General features: G+C 36.7%; 1 protein-coding gene and 1 non-coding gene across 10 annotated transcripts in view; both read left to right on the forward strand.

Moving 5' to 3' along the window:
* Positions 1–16,604, forward strand: part of ROBO1 (roundabout guidance receptor 1) — a 1,179,537-nt gene that overhangs the window by 849,012 nt on the left and 313,921 nt on the right. The gene's annotated exons all lie outside the window — the stretch shown is intronic.
* LOC116581420 lies at positions 15,485–15,588 on the forward strand. Its single transcript, XR_004282057.1, has one exon. It is a non-coding gene; the product is annotated as a U6 spliceosomal RNA (small nuclear RNA).

Here is a 16,604-nt window from a genome sequence, read left to right on the forward strand (position 1 = left end):
TTTTTTTTTTTTTAAAGAGAGATGCAATTAACAAGATTTTCAGTGGGTTTGAATTACCCTGGGCTTCTAAACCAGGACTGAGGGCAGGGGAGAGTGGAGAAGGTTATATAGGAGACTAGTAGAGATAGCAAGTCAGGGGCAGAGATGGAGAGGGGGAAACACAGAAAGAAAAGTACAGGAGGACACAGAGGGAAACACATCCAGAGTCATACAGAGAGAAACTCAGAGGGACAGAGACAGAGAGAGAGGGGGTGGGGGAAAGAGGGGACAAGGGAGAGGGAGAGCAAGACAGACAAAGAGAAAACGTGAGAGACATGCAGATGGAAGAGAGGTAGAGTATGTGTTGGGGGTTGTAGTTATGGTAAGGATTACACTTAAAAGAGTACAGAAATATACATTATTAGCCTGGATGGAGAAGGAAAACAGTGTTTGCTATGTATTAATATTTACAGATAGTGGGATATTAAGCAAAGAACAGGATACTCAAAACTTTATCAATCTCCATAGTACCACTTATCAAGAAAAGTAATACATGAACTATATCTTAGGTGTTTTTATGTAAATTCATGGAAGTCTGTATTTACTTAGCATAATCCAAATGTGAGATACTGTATCTATGGCTAATTTTACTTTACATTTTCTAGAATGAAAATTTAGAACTCTAGAATTTACTAAAATGAATAGAACCATGCTGGGAGGGTCATCTGGAAGTCATTTAATCTGTTCCTCTAACTTTTAAATTATCTGAAGATCATTTGTTGTATTAAACTCGGTTCAGAGCCAAAGATTATCTAGCCTCCATCATCAGTACCCCTCACACGCTTCAGCATATGTTAACACAAAGTTATTACTTTCATTTACTTAAATCCTATGCTATGGAAGTCTTTCTTTCATTTTATAGGCTAAGTGATAATAGAAAAGCCATTTTTTTAAATATAGCATCTCATATGTTTGAAGATAGTTATTAAGCAGGGCCTAATTTTTTAATAAATTATATCTGATGTTTAATTTAGGTTTCTGAGTATAAAATAGTTTTTAATCTTAGTCTCTTAGTATTTCCGAAGTGGAAACTGTAGCTTTAGTAACATTTTAAGTCGTATTTAACCTAAGGTCTAAATGGAAGTTTTAATAGCGCCTATGACATTTTACACTTGTCAAGAGAAATAAAAGTTTATGACCAAATTATTTAGTATGCCTGAATGGGGATCTTTTTAATCTTACCCAATAAAGGGTGGAGTAGAGCCTAGAAGAAAAGCCAGAAAGTTAAAAAGAAAATGCAAAAGGACATCCCTTCCCCCCAAGGATTTATATCCTTCCTCAATCTCTTCCTCTCCATCACCCTGTATCTCTTCTCCACACAATACTCTACTTTATCTAGATTGAGTCACATTAAGTTACCATTTTATCAGATTCTTATCTCTGTCAGACACCAGAAAATGGATTAGGAGTCTGTGTTTGCTGTGGAAGGATACTGAGAGCATTTTGATCACATAACTCAGCGCCTATCATAGCTTACTCAAGTGACTTCTCCTCGTTCTAAAACGAGAGCATAGGACAGGTTGTAACCTTGTTGAATCATACTTAAGGGAATTCTTGGAAAATATGATTCTAGTGTATTTTCCTTTGGGACCACCTCAGGAAAGAAAGTAGCAAAGAGCCAAAATTCCACAGGAGAGTAGAAAATATTTTTGTGGTCCGTGGATTGAGAACATGTTGACAGCTGCCTTTAAGTCCCGTCCTCTTATCTTTTGCCTAAATCACCAAAAACTGAAACCTTGAAGAAACTCAGAGTTCTGTGGTCATATTCTGTACCACCGGGAGGCAGGAAAATCAACTCCTTGACCGTTTTCTTTCCTTTCTTTCCTTCTCTCCCTTTCTTCCTTCAACTACTTACCACTAAAATCTCTGTTCTTTCTGAACTACATTGGTTATAATTCTTTAAGCCTCCCTCAAAATTTCAATCATCAACCCCAGATGAACAACCATACATTTCTTAGGATCTGTTCCAAGAAAAGTTTGTGTTGTTTGAAGGTAAAGGGTTCTCTTCACCCTGTACAATGGTTTTTATCTATAGAGTACACTCTGGACATTCTTTATAGTTACAAATAGAATTTGTATGTTTGTAATTTGTATATATGTATACACATATGTATTTTGTTTATAGATATCTACTCGTACCTATATAATTTGTGCGGAATTAGTGACAACAAATTCTATCATTAATTGTGTTCTCAACAAAGTCCAGGCAAGTTTATTTAACGTAACTGTGACCTTGGTGAGTTTACTTAAGCTTTTTATGTTTCAGTTCCCTCACCTGTAAAAGGGGGATATTCATGCTATTTACCTTAGGGAAGTTTGAGGAGGATTAAATAAGTTGCTACATACGAAGTTCTTAGAAGTGTGGCTGGTTGACAAAGCAGTATATACATGGTGACTGTTGTATCATGAGCTCTTCACTATGGTAGGCACATTGATGGATAGGGGTATTCCTTCCTTTCCTATGGTTCCAAAGGGTGTCTCTCTTCATTGCAGGTAAGTGAAGGCTGACAAACTAATGCCATATATGGTTACATTCAGAACGAGCTTTCCTTTCCCAGTGTCAGCCAGCCTCTCATACATAAATATACCTAAAATCCCTATAAATATTGGTGAAAGGATGTATCGTCTTCATATATCAGTGCATGGTATGTCTTTTATGACAAATATATTTTTGAGGGTTTATAATATAGTTATTGTCATTGGCATGGTGAGCATTTAAATATTTCATTGTGGCTTTTCTCGAAATGTGTTCCAGCTCAGCAGGTTAAGCCTCTGCCTTTGGCTCAGGTCATAATCTTAGGGTCCTGGGATCGAGGCCTGCATCAGGGCTCTGCACAGCGGGGAGCCTGCTTCTCCCTCTCCCTCTGTCTGCCTCTCTGCCTATTTGTGATCTCTCTCTCTGTCAAATAAATAAATAAAATATTTTTTAAAAAATATATATGTTCCAGTGAAGTATTTCTGTATGCTGTTAAAAAATAATTTGTACATTAAGTCTTTAAACAAACTTTTCCATGTATCTCTTTTCCATAAGACTGTAGAGGTTTTAAAATATTAATGAATTCTATGAAGCATGAGTAGGAGAATCTACATTACTACAATTCCCGCATTTATATGGAATGCCAAAATATTTTTTTCAGAAAGCAGATTGTTTTTTCAGAATGCAGTTTTGGTAAAAATTAGTTTTGGCGTCCTATGGGTGGACATATAATTACAAAAGTGTCTGTGTATCTCCTGTTCAGGGTTGTGGTCACTTATCTACATGGTTTCTTTGTTTTAAGAACATAAGAGTAAAGAATATGATATACTGTTCTATTTCCATTTTTTTTCTTCCAGGAATATTTTCTTCTGCATCATTATGTTGAAGGCTATAACAGGGGTCCAGTCAATCTTCCAAACATACAAGCAATTCAAATATGGTGCTTTCCCAAAACTTTGCAAAGAGGTGCTTAGCTCCATGTGTGGCCTTAGCCTTCTCTTTCACTAATTTCCTATTACTGTTAATAGTCTTGACCTCAGCTCTCTAAACTTTGTTTTGTGTAATGGATATAATTTACCTTTTGCAAGCATTTGACACAACAGACCTCCTTTGCGAAATGTTCGCTTTCCCAGAATTTCATGGCACCCGGCTAGATCCACATTAGATCCTACTGCATGTAACCAAAGTTGGGCAGTTTAATAGACTGGTTTTAATTTGATTCTGGAGGAAGGCTGTACAGTAAAAGTATGACAGCTTCAAAGGGCATCAAGAGTCCAGCTTCCTCCTATTTTGCTCTCCTGCCAGCCTTAGTATGTGGTTTTCTTCCTGGTGGTTACAACGTGTTAGCTGTACCTATCAATATCATCTTTCTGTGCTGTGCTAGACGGAGAAGTATAAAAAGTCAGCAGCTCTCGTCCCCCTTTTAAAAACAAAACAACAACAACAAAAAAACAACCAAAAAAAACACCACAGGACAACAATAAATTTCTGGAACTCTCACTGGGTAGAATTCTATTACATTACCTTGGCTAGAACTATGTCACATGGCCAGCTGTAGTTGCAAAGATGCGTCATGTTAAAAAACAAAACTCAGGGGAGTAAATGTGAAGATCTAATTGACTTTACTAAGTGATTCATGAATGAGGAAGCATCCCACAAGGCAAGTAGAGAGATGCCCCTAGGAGTTGTAACAACAAATGGAAGGTTTTTATAGGAAGGAGGGTGGGGACAATAGTTATCAGCAAAAGTAAAGGAAGGATTGTTTCTGGCAAGGTCACCTTTCATTAAGGAGAGTGTTAGGGGGTCTCATCATATACATTACCTCATCTTCCCTTGAGGAATAGAGCAGTTCCCTGTACCAGATTATGTCATTGGTGCTAACCAGAAAATTTCAGGTTTATTGGCTTAGATTTCCATTCCTGGAGAGGTTGAACCTGCAACTAAATCTTGGTTTGCTATCCTGGGGCAAGTGACTGCACCTTGAAGACCATAGTTTCCTTTGTAGCAAGGGGAGATGTTTTTAACCAACCCATTTCTTCCCCAAACAAAATTTGGTATTTGTTGAAAAGAAGAACAGAGAACAGATGTTTAGTAGGCAACTAGCAAGGTCCACTACCTACGTGCTGTTGATTTTCTTCTTATTTGTCTGGCTGGGTCTTGGCTTATCGCTGAAATGTTCAAGTTCCTGGAGGATCTGTTCTTTTTTTTTTTTTTTTTTTTTTCCCACTCTGTGGCTTACCCTGGATGACCACACCTACCTCTTTGGATTCAGGAAGAACTATTGTCCAGATTTACTCCCTGTTTTCTTATCTCTGGACTGGATCTCTACACCCAGCTCCATTCAGAGGTCCCAGTAGTACCTCTGCTCAAATGTCCAATATGAGACTGACCATCTTCCTTTCCATCCCTGCCTTTCCTCTGTTTTTTTCCCAGCTATGAAAAGGCTACTGCCATCCAGCCAGCCTTCCCGCCCAGAAACACAAGATTAATTCTTTCTTCCGTTCTTTCCATCTGTTTACATCATTTGATCCTAGGTCTTGCTGATGGTTTGTCCTGAATAGCTTTAAAATATCTTCACTTATCTCCACTCCCCCACTTTTATTCTAATTAGTGTCACCATCATTTCTCACCTAGATAACTGTAATACTCTTTTGCAAGTGAAAATCTCATCTCTCCCTCTTGATTGCTTACTCACAGATTCTCAGTGCCATTAAAGTTTAAACTCTGTTTTTTTTTTTTTAAGATTTTATGTATTTGAGAGAGAGTCAGAGAGAGAACACATGCACGCAACATGTGTGCATGAGTGGGGGGAGGGGCAGAAGGAGAGGGAGAAGCAGACTCCCCACTGAGCAGGGAACCCAGCTTGGGGCTCTATGCCAGGACCCCAGGATCATGACCTGAGCCCAAAGTGGACACTTAACCAGCTGTACCACCCTGGATCCCCAAGTCTAAACTCTAAAATTACTTGTAAGAATCACTCTTGATCGCTCACTCAGAGGTTCTTGAATATCCCTAAATTCTAAACTCTTGAAAATAATGGGCAGGGATTAGTGCGATCCTGGCTTTGTGACCTAAAACTCATGCTCTCCTTATCCTATCCCTTTGGTCTGGAAAAATGTGTTTATTGTTTCAGAGCTCAGAAGAGCGATCCTTTACTCTGAGCCTCCTTTTCTGTGTATCCTACCCTTTCTGCTGTCACATCAAGGTTAATCGTACACCTCCCTATATTCCTTTATCATCGTCCGTAACCCCTGTACTGTAATTAGATTTTTGTAATTTCTCACTTAATTCTAAAGACTATGTAACTTGTAGTACTTAGTACAGGTCACAGACGGTGTGTAATTACTAAATCTCCATCAGTAAACAATTTTATATAATGATCCCCACCAACCAACAAACAATAATTAGGAAAATCTTTTCCTTACATCCAAAGGTGCTAATGGGCAATTACACAGGTTATCTGTATTTTTTAGCTTGGGGTGTTTTATGCCTCACTCTTTTTCCCCCGCTTCCAATTCAGAAGCTTTGTTCCCTAGAACCAACTCCACTGACGAGTCAAGTCTATGATTATACATCTCAGCTAATTTTTCAGAAAAGTTTCAAGTACAATATTCATCTATTTAATATCATACTCTGACCATTAGCTCAGACTATGAAGTTTAATATGCTTTTAAAAATGATATTAAGTTTGGGGCGCCTGGGTGGCTCAGTGGATTAAGCCGCTGCCTTCGGCTCAGGTCATGATCTCAGGGTCCTGGGATCGAGCCCCGCATCGGGCTCTCTGCTCAGCAGGGAGCCTGCTTCCCCCTCTGTCTCTGCCTGCCTCTCTACCTACTTGTGATCTCTCTCTCTGTCAAATAAAATAAATAAAATATTTTAAATAAAAAAAAAAAAATGATATTAAGTTTTGGCATTTATCCTAAATAGTGGATACTGTACAGGGATATTGAAAAAGAAATGGGTATTTCTACTTAAGTATTTCTACTTCAGTAGAAATGAACATCATTTTTCCCCCTACACTGTTAGATAAGCTTCATAGAATGAACTATTCATTAACATTTATATTTCAATGTATGTTGTAAAATTTTACTCCATTATAATCCTAACACACACAGCTTGAACATCAGTTATGAAGCGTATCACAGAGAATCCTTCCAAAAACTTTAGAATTCAGATTTTTCTCTACTAATGTTAGATTTAAAAATAAAATCATTGCTATGAAGATTTAATAAGATAATTAAAAAATATAGTTTTCATGTAAATATAAGACATGTTAAATATTTTAAAATTTTAGAACATTCTTTCTGCTTTTTCTTACAGCAAGACGTAAAGCCTAGATTCTAGAAGGACCCAGTCCTCTACATTGCTACTTCTTTTGACTGACTCAGTTATGCTGACCATTTTCTAAGCCGTAACAGTGCTACTAAGGGGTGGATAGAAAGAGTGCTAATTTAAGTGAAATGGTTTCAATTTAATTAATTAATTAACCAATTTTATTAAGATATAATGGACATATAAAATTTTACTACTTTTAGGTATACACATAATGATTTGATACATGTCTATATTGCAAAATATTTACCACAATAAGCTTAGCTTGCATCTTTCACTGCATATAATTATTATTTTTTCTTGTGATTTTTAAAAAAACATTTTATTTATTTCAGAGAGATAAAAAGAGCACAAGCAGGTGGAGAGGCAGAGAGAGAGGGAAAAGCAGCCTGACCCAAACAAAGGTGGATACTTAACCCACTGAGCCACCCAGGCACCCCACTTATGATGAGGACTTTTAAGATCTACTCCCTTAGCAACTTTCAAATATGCATACAGTGTTGGTCACTATAGTCATCATGCTGTACTTTATGTTCCTAGGACTGACTTATCTAATAACTGGAGGTTTATAGTTCTTGACCAGCTTCATCTAATTTCCCCCGCCCCTCTGCCCTCATCCCACTTCTAGTACCCCTTTATCCGTTCCCTATATCTGTGAGTTTGGTTGGTCTTTCTCTGTCTGATCTATTTCACTTAACATAATGCCCTCAGGATCTATCCATGATGTTGCATATGACAGGATTTCCCTCCATTTTATGGCTGAATAATATTCCATTGCCTTTGCGTGGAAATACATACACACACAGTATTTATTTTATTTGTTCATTCATAGCTTGTTTCCATGTCTTGGCTGTTGTAAATAATGCTGGAGTGAACATAGGAGTGCAGATATCTTTTTGAGGTAGCAATTTCGTTTCCTGCAAAAATCCCTGGAATTTGAATTGCTGTTGATTTATTTTTACTTTTTTGAGAAACCTCCATACTGTTTTCCATAGTGGCTGCACTAAAGTGGTTCCAGTTTTAAAAGGATTTTTGCTGAAGTCAGAAAGTGTACACACACGGTCAAACTCAAACACACACATCCAAATTGAGGAAATATTTTTATATGCTACTATGGATTCAGCTAAAGTTCTTTTTTAATGTTTTGAAAAAAATGCCAGATTCAAATCTTCTTTAGATTCTTAAAAATAGGGTTGAGGCATATGATTTATTCATGAAATTTTGGCTAGGAAAAATATGAACAAAGAAACCCTCTTCCTCTATTCTTGCCCTGAAATGCTACAGTTACTGTGTTAATTAGCTCTATGTTATTGTGGGTTATTTTTTCTTATAAATAATTTATACTTCAGTTTGCCTTCATCCTTCAAAATGGCAATGCATGAAATTGATTTGGTAGAATCGTACCTTTGATTAATATTTAATTTGAAATTATTTTACAGATTCAAGTTTAGATGTAACTATGTCACATTTTAAGATGCTAAGTGTACATTAGAAAGCTTGAGTATACATGTCTTCATAATCACTCCCTATTTTATTATTTCAAGCATCATTTCCTCAGTTTACAAAATAACATATTTTATAATGTATAAATAGAATTTCTTTTTTTTTTTTTGGCTTAGTAACAGAGTTGATTTAAAAATCACCCCCCTCACCTTCCTATACTATGAAACATATACCAGGTAGCTGTTGTAAATATTTACCAGTTTGAAAATATAAGTGACTAAACCCCCAGAAAACAGGTCAAGTCCCTACCTCATGGGACTGTTTCTATCATTCTCATATCGGAGGACCCTGGGCAATCAGTTCACGATGAATGGTATTGAGTTCCTGATGCTCATGCAGGTGAAGGGGCCAAGGACCAAGAAGAGCAAGTCTCTCAGACAACTTGAGTTGATGAGCAGAAGACATGGCTTGAAAGAGGATTAATTTCTTCTAGAACAAGCGGTTCTGTCTTATCTCCTATTTCCAATCCCATTATCTTTTCTCCCTTTAATAGGCTTTTGATTTGGTACAAAGGAGGGGGCCACTTTAGCTTACTCTCCCAATCAGCTCGGAGCTGATTACTCTCCCAGTCAGCTCGGAGAGTTGGTTATCAATGGACTTACTCTCCCAATCAGCTCGGAGCTTACTCTCCCAATCAGCTCGGAGAGTTGGTTATCAATGGACTCCGTCCATTGATAACCCTACAGTGCTGTGTACACCATCTGGGAAAAGGGGATCCTAATCCAGTCCTTTTCCATTTTAGCCATAAATGATGTGCAAAAAACCCAAACAAAGAAACAAACAAAAAACAAGCCAGGGCTAGAATCATGTGACTAATGATAGATACTTGTTGACCATTGATTTCCCCTCTTGATCTGAGTGCTGCACGAGGATAAGGAGCTCGTCACTATCACTGCTGATCTAAAACCGTGCCTAGCAAGTCTCTGAAATGTCTGCTGAATGAGTGTTATGTAAGCTTAATGCTTGAAATTGATTTTCTGGGACTTGCCTAAGGACTTGATGGTACCTCCTAACCTCTGTGACTTAATTTTCTTATCTACGAATAGGCAATGCTATTTGCTATCTTACATAATAATTGCATAATTGGTTAACTATTGGAAAGTAATTTGGACAGGTCAGAGATAGGCATTGTACCTAGATAGAAGGGGGTTATCTTTGTTAACTAATCAATGATGTTTTCAGAACTTCTGATATTTCTTATGCTTTTGCAAAGCTGTACAACCTTAGTATCTGAAAGAAAGAAATAGAGGAGAGAAGGGGAGGAAGAGGAAGGAGAGGGAGAGGGTTTTAAATTTAATTTGCTCTGATGACCATTTCTATGAAACTTTCTTCAAAATTATGCTTTTTCTTGAAATTTTGTGGTTTTTTTTTTTTTTTTAATTGACATTCTTCAGTTTTTTTTTAGCCTGGACATACAGATTTGTGTGGCTAGGGTGAACTAGTGAGTAAGGGTAGGGCATTGTCATATTTGCCAGGAATGGTAAGCCCATTTTCAGAAGGGACATTTCTTTCAGAAGGGGCACACTTGGAGGAGTGTGCGACTCTTGATATTGGGGTTGTGAGTATGATCCCCACGTTGGGTGTAGATATTACTTAAAAATAAAATCTCAAAAAAAAAACAAAAGGAAGAAGAAGATGCTTTCTTCTGTTTTTCCCTGACATTTCTGCTTGGTGATGTGAAGGTGGAAGAAATGTTTCTGTCAGGGATGTTATTTGGTCTTTATTTCTAAAGGCCAGCTTTGGCCTTAGTTTGTTTTTGTTGTTTTTTGTTGTTTGTTTGTTTTTGTTGTTGTTGTTTTTAAAGATTTTATTTATTTATTTGACAGAGATCACAAGTAGGCAGAGAGGCAGGCAGAGAGAGAGGAGGAAGCAGGCTCCCTGCTGAGCAGAGAGCCCCATGCAGGGCTCGATCCCAGGACCCTAAGATCATGATCTGAGCCAAAGGCAGAGGCTTTAACCCACTGAGACACCCAGGCGCCCCTGTTGTTGTTGTTTTTTGTTGTTTGTTTGTTTTTGTTGTTGTTGTTTTTAAAGATTTTATTTATTTATTTGACAGAGATCACAGATAGGCAGAGAGAGGGAAGCGGGCTTCCTGCTGAGCAGAAAGTTCCATGCAGGACTCGATCCCAGGACCCTGAGATCATGACCTGAGCTGAAGGCAACAGCTTAACTCACTGAGCCACCCCGGCACCCTGGCCTTAGTTTTAGATTATATTCTCACAGCATTTCTTCTGTTGACTAGCCTTTTGTGCCTTTAATTCTATGGAAATCTAGTCAGTCTTTTACATATTTAATTCATTAGATGGCTAAAACTCTTTTCTGCTTTTGTCTAGGCGCTGTGTCTTCCCTTTCTGTAGTAGTTGTTTGGCAGATTTGACTGTTTATGCCAGATGTTGTTCCTTGTTAAAAAGTGTGCAAGTGAACTGTCCCAAATTTTGCATGTAAACACGCCCGTTCCTATTCTGCCACTGATAACCTTTTTCTTTTTATACTTATGTTTGGAAAATTCTGACTTTTTCAAAGGGGGACATATTTTGAGAACAAAATCCTATTATTTTAGAGACATTCCATTTGGGACATTTATTATACTACAGAGAATCTCTCATTTCAAAATGACCCGTATTTCACTTAATGTTTACAGAAACTGTTCATTTATCTGACATAAGGGGCTAATCAAACTCCTTAAGTACATTCCTGGCTGTTTGGAAGCTTTTTAAGCACCATAGAGAGAGTACTTAGCATTGGAAATTGTGTTTATGTATATGGAATATCGCCACTGAAATTCTGAACAGACCCAGAGGAAGAAGAATATTGAATTTTAATATTCAAGTTAACATTACTTATTTCTACTTTATATTTAACTTAGTAGGATAAATTGGCCCTTAGTAAAACTATATTATAGAATATAATCTGTTTGTTTTTTAATTTGAGGAAGAAGTTGAGGTGGAAGGCCATGTTAATGACGTTAATAAGCAGTACTTCTGAGTATGCACTATGTGCCCAACACTGATTTACATTTATTACTTTACTTAATCCTCACAAAAACTCAGTGAAGTAAGTATTGTTATTACCCTTATTTTTTTAGATGAATTCAAAGCTCAGGTAGTTTAACTTTGCCCATGCTCATAATCCTTATGCTATTTTGCTTCTCCCACTTAATGAGACTTCCTAATCATGAGAGAGTCTTATTCGTGAATGTGAAATTTAAGACAAATGCATTTTCTATACGAAGCAATTACCTTCTCATGTAATAACGCCAAAGCATGATATATATTTACTTCCTTTGGTAAAATAACTGTTCATAGGGCAGTCACTAGGTTCTAAAATGTACCATTTTCCATTTATATTTTTCTATTTGTTTTTGTAATCTCTATTCTACTTGTTTTTGTAATCTCTGTAGACAAGAACCAGTAAAATGTTAAGTTTTACATGCAAATCCTTTTCACACATGAAATTCTTACATTTTTATTCTGCCACAGTCCGTTGGTTTAATAGCTATACATTTTGCATTCAGGATTAAGCTGTGGCTTTGATATCTATGCATTATTCAGAAACTAAACTATACTAAGATTAGTGTATTTAAAAATCTGCTCCCCAAATAAAACCCCAAGTAAAATGAGGAGGTAACTTGCTAGTTGGTTAGTGTTCTTTATTTTTGTCTTTAATATTTTTAAATAAGGTTAAGAAATTTAACTCAAACCTTCCCCAATTTATTGTGATATATAAAGAAAGTGACTTCATCAGTTAGAGAATGACAAATACTACATGATTTCACTCGTTTGTGGAATTTAAGAAAGAAAACAGATGAAAACAAAAAACAAAACAAAACAAAAAAACAGATGAAGAGAAAGAGACAGGGAGGCAAACCAGAAACCAGACTCTTACCTATAGAGAAAAAACTGAGGGTGGCTGGAAGGGAGGTGGGCAGAGAGGGATGGCTTAAATGGCTGATGGGTATTAAGGAGGACACTTGTGATGAGCACTGTGCATTTTTTTTTTAAGATTTTATTTATTTATTTGACAGAGAGAGATCACAAGTAAGCAGAGAGGCAGGCAGAGAGAGGGAGGAGGAAGCAGGCTCCCTGCTGAGCAGAGAGCCCAATGCGGGACTCGATCCCAGGACTCGATCCCAGGACCCTGAGATCATGACCTGAGCCAAAGGCAGTGGCTTAACCCACCGAGCCACCCAGGCGCCCCGAGCACTGTGTATATTATATGTAATTGATGAATCACTAAACTTGGCTCCTGAAATTAATATTACAGTGTATGTTAACTAGCTGAAATTTAAACAAAAACTTGCAGAAAAAAGATACAGTTTCTTTGAGAAAAGAAACCATTCCTAATATGACCCCTTAAGAAAACATGTCTGGTATGTCCAGGAGAGATCGATAGGTGGAATCTTCTGACATGGCATAGGTAATCTTTTAAAGCCTAGATATTGACAAGGCAATCCACTAAGTAAACAGCTGGGAAGCAGTAAAGCTTGAGTTGGCTTACTTTGTGTTACATTGTGAACACATACTGCTTCCCTTTCTCTTGTATTGATGCGATGGTTCTCGTGATGTGTTCAGCTTTCTGTTAGGGTCTCTTACTTTGATTCTACTCAACTTATGCTTAATCGTGTTGTTTTATGTTTTCGAAGTCAACATGTAATTCTTCAACTTAAAAAATGGGACTTTCTTACCTCTGGCTAATAGGCTTCAATGATGTGAAAGTCCTAGTATTTCAGTCTGACCTTGCATTACCTGACCCAGGAAATGTGTGGCATCTCCCTGTTTGGAGGATGCACAAAAGCTTCACTTCTGAGGACTCACGTGGGGCTGCTTGAAGGTGACCATGATCTCCTGAGGTCAGGTATAATAGCCATCGAGAAAACCAAACACAAATTGATAGCACTGAATGACATAAATTTTGTGTCAGAGGGCAGTGGTCATAGTTTTCTTTGATGTGATAGTTTCAGAGATAACATGTTGCCAGTGTATCATTGACCTTTTCACTGAAATTGGGAAAGTGTTTGTAAGTATATGAAGAATCATGTCAACGTATTAATGTTCCTCTGCTCCCGAAAGAACCAGAAGAAATGGTGAGTACATTAGTTGCAGAAGCATGTGGTGGAAAATTAGGTTACATCCCCAAATTAGAACAATTGCCAAATATCTTCTTTTTTCATATGTGAATTTTTACAGGTAGAAAGCTCAGGATCCCTGAGAATTCTTTTCTACCTCAGGTTTCCTAAAAGTATGAAGGATGCATAGGTATATTGTACCCAACTTTACAGGTATACTCTCTGGCATCTGAGAAGACAAATGAAAAAATGAAAATCAGCTGTCTGAACTTGTAAAGTTCAAGAAATAAGTTGGGGTCTAATGGAGCTGATATTTTATTTCTTTTGGCTGCCCTACTGCAGACTACCTGGTGACTTTTTTTTTTTTTTTAGTACCCTGAAGAGTAAGCAGACACTCAATTAAGAAAGTTTGCTGCAAATTTACGTGAAACAAAACCCAGATATTGTCAAATAAGGGATAATGGTTGATCTTTAATTGTTAAAGGCATCAAATTTGTAGCTAATTTTAGTTCTCTAAATTGAACCCTATTTAATAAACAAGAAGTTACCATATTTTCCATGCTAGAACTTTTTCTGGTTAATAACTTTTCCAAGCTGTTCCGTCATGGGTTTTCACACATTTCTCTCATCACTTTTAATGTTCTGCCTCTTTTATGGACCATAGGCATTCCAAAATATTTACATATCTCTCTTTGCAAAATGGGGTTTTCACTGATATCTTTTCCATTTATAGATGTAAATGTCATTAACATAATTTAACCTTATATCAATCATAGGAGAAGGAATAAATTAGAATTATTTTATAATATTTTTCTGTTAATGGTTTATCATATATATGTGCTCTTTTCATTGATGTGTAAAAATCTGTTACCAACAGACTTTGGTGCTCACAATGTGATGCTTTAATATTTAATTTATTACCACGTATTACTCAACATCAGTTAATGTGTGCTGAAAGCCCATGGACAGAATAGAACTGTGCTGTGTACCTAAAGAAATATAACCATCACAGAACAATTCTAGACTCTGTCTTGTGGTAGCTTCTGCTCCTTAACAACATTAGTAAGAACTCACATAGGAAAGCATATAAAGAAGGGAGGTATTTTTTGAATGGAAGCTTAGAGTTGGGGTTGGGGAAAAAAACAAAACAAAACCAGTTACTTCCTTTTCGCTTGCTTTCTTGTTTGGATTCTTTGAATTAGAATTGTTAATGGGCCAGATGAATCAGATGAATCTGTTTAAGGGGAATCCTTCAAAGCTGAGTGAATGATATGTCCCCAGAGAAATTATCTTACCGGGACATGATCTGAGTTTATGCCAAAGGCCTGCTTAAAGGTTCAGGATGACTAAGGGTTTCTTCAGACTGGAGTTTTAACAAACTTTGCTTAAATATGTGTGCTTTTTTTACTTTATTGTAGCTGAAGAATGATGGTGGAAATTCAGATTTTATAAAGTTAGTCACATTTCTAGGCATAAAACAAGTCAATTGACCACCCTCAACAAATTATATTTATATTTAATATGACATGAAAGGCAAAATAAACCTCCTAAATTTGTGTAATTTAGCTTAATCTTTTCTTACTTGAGACCTACTATTTTTCTAAAAGGTAATACCCTTAATTCCTTTTAAAAGAGAAATTCTGACTGTGGACATTATCATTTATGATTGAGATATGAACATTTAATGATGCAGCTTCAGAACTCAAGACGAACATTTTCAATGTTAGATTTTTTAACTGGTTTGCTAATGCTTAAACATTCTACTCGAGGTATACTTATACAATAAAGTTCACAGTGGAGGCTTTCTTGTTCTGCCTAGTTCAAGAAAGGGGGATGTAAATGAACTTTGATTTGTACATCTGTCTTTCTTCTTTTTCTTTTTTTCTCAAAAAGAGAATACCTGAACCCATCCAGTAATGAATATTCAGGCTCTGAATAATCTGGACAATGACTCCTGGAAACTACACTACTTAACTAGACTGGAAATTGTGGTGCCAGTTGTTAGAATCCCATACTCCTTCATAGTCACAACTGTTACAAGACTGATACTTCGGGGATTTAGATAGTGGGCACTTTGGCAGTGCATGTATTAAAATTGGAATGATACAGAAAATATTAGTATAGCCCCTGCCTAAGGATGACAACACAAATTCGTGAAATGTTCTGTATATTACTCTTCTCTGGTATCTGTGGGTGGGGAGACAGATTCTGTAAGTGAAGTGACCCACCCAATTCAACATCCATTCCCAATTCCTCCTTCAAAAAAAAAAAAAAAGAGGAGAGAGAATGACATTAGATAAACTATATTATAGACCCAATTCTACGCTTTTTCATTTAGAACAGTTCACTTTGGCAAAAGAATGATCTGAATATATTCCCATGTGATGTTCTACAAATTAAGGTTTTCCCAGAGACAAATATTTATTTATTTATTTATTTATAGATTTTATTTATCCATTTGACAGAGAGAGATCACAAGTAGGCAGAGAGGCAGGCAGAGAGAGAGGAAGGGAAGCAGGCTCCCCGCTGAGCAGAAAGCCGGATGCGGGGCTCGATCCCAGGACCCTGGGATCATGACCTGAGCCGAAGGCAGCGGCTTTAACCCACTGAGCCATCCAGGCGCCCCTCCATAGACAAATATTTAAAAGCTTATTTTGGATAGGTCTAAATTATGCTTTAGTAATTAAACCTCATATCTCATTAAGGGTTATGCTGTAGAAAAACGTCATAAATAAAATAAAGATGTGGGAGGGAAAAGTAACCAGTCTGTATGTAGAAATACTGGAAATATGTTATACCAGATAAAAAACCATACTCATCTGATCTATATTTTTCCTTGTGGTTTTGCTTAGAGATAAGCATGAGGATTATGAAATTAATTTTAAATAGACATTGAATATAAAAATCTTTGAACCTTTGACAGAAGTAGTTTAGAATAAAATCAGAAACACCTAATGCTATTTTTTTTCTTTTTATCTACCCCAAATTTTAAGTATTTTTAGAATTGTGAAAATCCTTTAGAAAATTCTAGGTTTTTCTTATTATTTGGCACCTTTATAATTTTGAGTAAGTCTGAATTTAGGCTACTGTCAGTTCTATATTTTTGAGCATTTTGTTCCCAGGGGCCCAAAGTGTTAAAGGCCAATTTTGACCTTGTGATGTGATGATAGTCTTTTTTTTTTTTTTTTT

Source organism: Mustela erminea, chromosome 1 (assembly GCF_009829155.1).
Source record: "Mustela erminea isolate mMusErm1 chromosome 1, mMusErm1.Pri, whole genome shotgun sequence".
Classification (NCBI taxonomy): Eukaryota; Metazoa; Chordata; class Mammalia; order Carnivora; family Mustelidae; genus Mustela; species Mustela erminea.